We start from the raw sequence: 7,124 nt of genomic DNA, 5'->3' as shown, positions 1-7,124 counted from the left end.
TAGTTCGTCCTTAGTTCTGTTTGCCATCTCCACTTTATGTCTGGTATTGTTAATAAATCACCCTTCACGTCTGAATAAGTGCTGCATTTGAGTCCTCCTTCCACTCTTCACACGGCCGCTGCCCCGAACCGTGACAGTACGACGCGACCACGAAATGGACCCAGCAGCGCTTAATCCGACTAAGGAGCTACGGGAGAATCTCATCGATGCCACACAGGAGCTCATCGACCTGTGGCTGGAAAACCCGGGCGGGGAGTCCCAGCGCGCTATAGAGAGGCGGCTACAGGACTTTGTTTTCTGGGGCTATTCAGAGCGGGATGGGAGACTGTACGGGTCGCTTACCCACCTTCGTGGTAACAGATCCTTCGCAAGTGGGCGTGTACAAACCCTCTGTAAAACCAAGAGACTGTTTCTCTGCCGCCCCTTCTGAGCCAGGACTTTATCGCCATTCTCCGGCTCAGTTCTGTGTCCAGCCACAAACCTCCCAGTCTGTAGCTGAACCGCTAGCCTTGGGGAGGCTAGCGGTTCAAAAAAGTTATAACATGCCAGAATCTAATGCTATAGCTGCAGCATGGGCTGCAAAAAACTTTCCTTTCCAGTTGTTAAAGTTATTCCTATAGGCTGTATGCAGTATTTTATATATCTACTTGTGAGTTGAAATGTTTAATTTGGCATTGAAGTGGTGCTTTGAGATAGCAAAAACATTTTCATACTGTTTAATCTCATTTAGTGTTTTCTTTTTTCTGTAGAGCATTTATGGTTGACAAAGACTTTGCGGAAATAAATGCTTTGCAGAAGGTTTTTCCAGAGTCAGCTATCCTTCTATGCTGGTACCATGTCTTGCAGGTAAACCACATTGTTTTCTTTTCACGTTGTCTAAGATGCACCTGAAACACATTTTTACAACAGGGTCCTGTTGTTATGATTTGCCTCATTGTGATATTCACCTACTCAGGTTAATGAATATAAAGGGATAAAATGTTGAGTGACTATGTCCATCCATTTAAGACCACAGTGCACTCATCTTCTGGTGGCTGCTTCCCAAAGCTCTTTTTGACATTTAAAAATATGTTTGCCTGGTTGATTTCTGTAATGCACAGGTCCTCTTGTCCAGTGAGTGACAAAGTTATTTTTGGACGTCAGCTTTCTTTTATGCTTTTTGTACAGCTGCTCCTCTGTCTCTCTCTCCAGATTAACTTTTTTTCTCTTACATTCACAGGCTGTTAATCGATGGCTTTCAAAATCAGAGTCCGGGGTCCATGGGCTTTCTAACACCCAAAAGAGAAATGAAATCATTTCTTTCTTTTGTAAGCTGAAAGCTTGCACATCTGTAAGTGTAATTTGTCTATTTCACATTTTGATTTCTTGATTACACTAAGAGCATAATAACTTTCAGTTGCTAAAAAAAGTTACAGAGAGATACAAAATAGATTTTTGAAACAATTTCTAAAACTGGCTTCTTATCTTGCTTATCAAAACAAGTACTTAAGCTGTGCAGAACATCATTGTGTCACCCACTGTGCAGTAGAACTTGTGAGTGGGATTCTTTCACAGACAGATGCTGAAACCAAATATGCTTATAGGTTTAGTGTTCCTTCTTAGCCATTGTAAGGGAAGAAATAATTGCTTCTTAATACAAAAACACGACATATTATTAATAACTTAAAATTCTTAATGTTATTCAATAAAAGGAAAAGGGCTTCAATACATAATATTAAAGATTTCAATAGGTCTGTTAAATGGATTGAAATATATTCTGTTGCATCCAATTCTCTTAGGAGGACGACTTTAAAGCCACATCAGCAGAGTTCTGCCAGACATTTAAGCAATACCCTTTGGTGTGCCAGTATTTTCAGAAGCACTGGGAAGGCATTGGCCACATGTGGTGTGACTACGGCCGTCGGTTCAGTCACGCTCGTTCTGAAACAAACAATGTGATTGAAAGGTATGATTTATTATTTTGACCTCATTCAATTGTATTGCTGAAAAAAAGATATTATGCTTTAATCCAAGAGGCTAAACTGAGTAGGTTCGTCATGTCATTGCCAGAACAGGTTTTAGGCAAATCCTTTAAATTCTAGCAGCGTTTTTTATGTTATCACAACAAAAAACAGAGTAGGTGGATTTGCCTAAATCAGCTAAACCGGCACAGAGCATTCCTTTATAAAAGACGTGTGCAATAGGTATTCCAATTTTTAAAAAAATAATACAGTCTTGATTAAAACTTTAAATTCCTTCAATTACAGTTACTAATCATTTCAAATAACTGTTTTTCAGATTTTTCCACCGCCTGAAATACCAGGTTTTATCTGGCTACAAGAATAGGCGTCTGGATGATCTGATTGAAGTGCTCCTAGGGAAGGCCGACGACTACTTCTCAGTCATAAAAACCCTGCAAGATGTGGGCCGCATGAAAAACAGGTTTGCTGACACCTTGTCTCAAGTTTCAGACTCTGCTTCAAGACTGATGGAAAGTGGTTGGGCTCTTAAAATTACAGTCAAGAACAGCCATGGAGTTAATGCATATCAAGTCCCATCTGAGTCTAGAGAAGACATGGTGTATGATGTCTGCCCTGTTGAGTCCTACTGCAACTGTACATATGGCTTACGAGGACTTCTTTGCAAGCATCTAGTGTTACTTGCAAAATTAGCAGAGGCTGACAATGACATCTATCCAAACATGGAAACAGACATTTCTACCTTGGCAAGAATTGCAGTGAAAGAAAGGCATTACTTTGTACACTGTGAGGACTTGAAAGTGATAAAAATGCCAAGTTTGTTTGGAAATCTGTGTTTTTTTGCATCGGCTGAAACACTTCAGTGCACTTGTTGTACGTTCTCTCTCTATAACACATGTGCTTGCCTGAAGGTGGCTTGTAGCCATTTTAAACAAATGAAAAACTCTCTGAAAAGTCCTCTATCAACTTTGAATGACACTCCTGTAGTTGAAAGCACAGACAAAAAATGCACAGAAGATGCGGTTGGAAAACTAAATGCTGTTTTAGACACAGTTAAACAGTGGGCATTCATTCCAGAGGGTATTACTGCAATGATAGATGAACTGCATACAAATGTCTTAAAAACAAAACAAGTAGGCAAAAGTATATTCCAGTACGAAATAAAGACGACAGATAATGCACGCAAAATTAGGCCATTGTATTCTAGCAAGAAACGTTCGGCCAGCATCGACATTCCAACAGTCTGTGAAAATGAATGTGAACAGTCGATAACCACTGAAAGGGAGACATCCTCTGGAGAAAATGAAAACCTTTTGGAATACAAAAAAGAGAAGAGTTAAAGCTAAGTATATGCACAAGTAGACTTTTGTGTAGACATTTCAAAGGGACTGCATCCATTACTTCTGTTTATTGAAACTAAAGCTGTCTTAACTTTCTGCCAAGGAACAGATGAAAAGAAATTGTTTGCTCTCTCAAGCAGTTGTTATTTATGTGTGTTATTCATTACTTTGGCTTGGTTGCTGTTTTTGATACAAATTCATCTGTGCCCATTGTAATATTTTCATATGTTACTATTTTTATATTGCTATGCATTATAAATAAAGGATTACTTATTACTATTAAAGGTCTGCATTTGCAATTGTTGGTATTATTTATAAAATATGCGCTCTTAAGTTTTTTGCTCCATAAAATGGTACCTGTCACTTTTTGGACATAGAGTATCAGCTGTTGAGAATCCTGGCTCATGCAAAATAGAAGTAAAAGGTTTCAACATCCAGCCTTTTTATGATTAAATACAAAGTGTAATAACAGAGTTATTGGGGTGTGATTTTGTTAATAGTTAGTCTTAAGTATAAGTTTAATAGTAATGAGTAAGAAAATATAGCCAGAATAATGGAATGAGACTAACACCTGACCTCACACTGAGATTTGGTATGAAGTGGCATGTTTGTGCTAATGCTGACATTGGGGCTCAGAGTTCCTCTGTGTGTATATATTTGTGAACGTTAACTTGGCTAATGTCCAAGGGTTTGACTGCTTTCCTGTTGGATTGTATCACAAAGAACAGGGATAAGAGCACCAGTGGCCGTGCACACCCTCATCTCTCTCCTTCACCCGATCATTAGTGTTGGAAACCGGCATTAGCTCAGAGTAGATTAGACTTCAGTATAGTGCAAGTGATTTGATTTTATGATTATTTGATTCAGTTTTTTCTGTGTTCAAGCTCAATTACTTTAATAAAATATGTTGAATTCAAACAAATAAATAAACAAATAAACTGTGGACATTACCCTTTTAAACCTTTCTGAAACAAGACAGGTAAAAACCAGTGTATAAAAGTTTACATAGGTATAAATAGCTCTAACACTTTACTCCAGCCTGGCGTCCACACATGTGGACATCACATTTTGGGTTATTTAGACCAAAATACTAAATCTTGATCAACAAGTGCCTGATATACAGTTATGAGGACATTATACTGCAACTGTTCTATCGAAATTTCAAATTAATGTCCTCATATGTGGCTCTCATTTTTCTCAGAAACAAAAATTAGGTAAAAAAAAAACAAAACCTGGTAATTCTTTCTTTTTACATTCATCGGGTTCCAATCGGCCCAAATATCAAAGAGAAATTAAAAATGCATGCCATGGAAGATTTCGGGTCTTAGGGGGTTAAAATGACCAGACCCCTCCGGCCTGTTTTCCAGGCCACTAAATTAAACCCAGTCAATTACCAATTGAACAGAATAAAAACCTACGAGGTCCACTAATAGTCCAAAAGTCCAAATCTTTAATAGAAAAGACAGGCAGAACTCAAACAAACAATAATCCAAACGAGGAGCATATATACACACTGGAAAGTAAATAATTATAAGTTATTAAATCAGACTAATTAAATACAGTAAAACTAATAAGGGAAGACGAACACACGGGAAATAAAAATAACAGTGTAAACATACCAAAACTCAAAATAAAACAGGAAAGCTACTACAAACCGAGTGTGACACAATTACATTCATATTGAAACATATGTGATAATTTTCTTTCTTTGTAGCATTTTTAAGATACAGTGGGGCAAAAAAGTATTTAGTCAGCCACCGATTGTGCAAGTTCCCCCACTTAAAATGATGACAGAGGTCAGTAATTTGCACCAGAGGTACACTGCAACTGTGAGAGACAGAATGTGAAAAAAAAATCCATGAATCCACATGGTAGGATTTGTAAAGAATTTATTCATAAATCAGGGTGGAAAATAAGTATTTGGTCACCTCAAACAAGGAAAATCTCTGGCTCTCACAGACCTGTAACGTCTTCTGTAAGAAGCTTTTCTGTCCCCCACTCGTTACCTGTATGAATGGCACCTGTTTGAACTCATCATCTGTATAAAAGACACCTGTCCACAGCCTCAAACAGTCAGACTCCAAACTCCGCCATGGCCAAGACCAAAGAGCTTTCGAAGGACACCAGGAAAAGTATTGTAGACCTGCACCAGACTGGGAAGAGTGAATCTACAATAGGCAAGCAGCTTGGTGTGAAAAAATCAACTGTGGGAGCAATCATCAGAAAATGGAAGACATACAAGACCACTGATAATCTCCCTCGATCTGGGGCTCCACGCAAGATCTCATCCCGTGGGGTCAAAATGATCATGAGAACGGTGAGCAAAGATCCCAGAACCACACGGGGGGACCTGGTGAATGACCTGCAGAGAGCTGGGACCAAAGTAACAAAGGTCACCATCAGTAACACACTACAACGGCAGGGAATCAAATCCCGCAGTGCCAGACGTGTTCCGCTGCTGAAGCCAGTGCATGTCCAGGCCCGTCTGAAGTTTGCCAGAGAGCACATGGATGATACAGCAGAGGATTGGGAGAATGTCATGTGGTCAGATGAAACCAAAGTAGAACTTTTTGGTATAAACTCAACTCGTCGTGTTTGGAGGAAGAAGAATACTGAGTTGCATCCCAAGAACACCATACCTACTGTGAAGCATGGGGGTGGAAACATCATGCTATGGGGCTGTTTTTCTGCCAAGGGGACAGGACGACTGATCCGTGTTAAGGACAGAATGAATGGGGCCATGTATCGTGAGATTTTGAGCCAAAACCTCCTTCCATCAGTGAGAACTTTGAAGATGAAACGAGGCTGGGTCTTCCAACATGACAATGATCCAAAACACACCGCCCGGGCAACAAAGGAGTGGCTCCGTAAGAAGCATTTGAAAGTCCTGGAGTGGCCTAGCCAGTCTCCAGACCTCAACCCCATAGAAAATCTGTGGCGGGAGTTGAAAGTCCGTGTTGCTCGGCGACAGCCCCAAAACATCACTGCTCTCGAGAAGATCTGCATGGAGGAATGGGCCAAAATACCAGCTACTGTGTGTGCAAACCTGGTAAAGACCTATAGTAAACGTTTGACCTCTGTTATTGCCAACAAAGGTTATGTTACAAAGTATTGAGTTGTATTTTTGTTATTGACCAAATACTTATTTTCCACCCTGATTTACGAATAAATTCTTTACAAATCCTACCATGTGGATTCATGGATTTTTTTTTTCACATTCTGTCTCTCACAGTTGAAGTGTACCTCTGGTGCAAATTACTGACCTCTGTCATCATTTTAGGTGGGGGAACTTGCACAATCGGTGGCTGACTAAATACTTTTTTGCCCCACTGTATGTGTTAGAACAGTCATTATGCTGTTTGGATTAGGAACCAATCATTTTTGCCAAATAGTTAACACAAACTTAGAACAACAATGAACAATTTTCAAGATTCTGATTTACAGAACAAACAAAAGTCACAAAAGGTTTCATTATTTAAGAGACAAGATCAAGTTTTTCACACAGGAATGAAATGACAGAATCCAGTGCAGCGGGGCCAAAGGTGTGTGTCAGCAAACTGAAGGTTGAGGAATCAGTCAGCTCATGTTTAAGATTGTGTTGGATTTTAAATGTAGACCTTAAAATAATCTGCAAAGCTCTCTCAAAGAGATTAGAGAAAATGACCCCCCTCTTAATTCATCCTGACCAAACTGGTTTCATAAAAGGTCGGCACTCCTCAACAAACACTCGTAGATTACTTAATTTAATAGACTACTCATACGATAAAAACATCGAAACCATAATATTATCTCTAGATGCAGAAAAAGCATTTGACAGAGTTAATTG

General features: G+C 39.3%; 1 long non-coding RNA gene across 1 annotated transcript; it reads left to right on the top strand.

Annotated features, from left to right (window-relative positions):
- The first annotated feature begins 718 nt into the window (after positions 1 to 718).
- Positions 719 to 1,939, top strand: LOC308411425. Its single transcript, XR_013974376.1, has 3 exons — positions 719 to 846; positions 1,220 to 1,330; positions 1,779 to 1,939. It is a non-coding gene; the product is annotated as an uncharacterized lncRNA (long non-coding RNA).
- The last annotated feature ends 5,185 nt before the right edge of the window (positions 1,940 to 7,124 follow it).

Source organism: Rhamphochromis sp. 'chilingali', assembly GCF_963969265.1.
Source record: "Rhamphochromis sp. 'chilingali' genome assembly, chromosome: 15".
In the NCBI taxonomy this organism is placed as follows: Eukaryota; Metazoa; Chordata; class Actinopteri; order Cichliformes; family Cichlidae; genus Rhamphochromis; species Rhamphochromis sp. 'chilingali'.
This window is presented reverse-complemented; position numbering and strand designations above follow the sequence as displayed.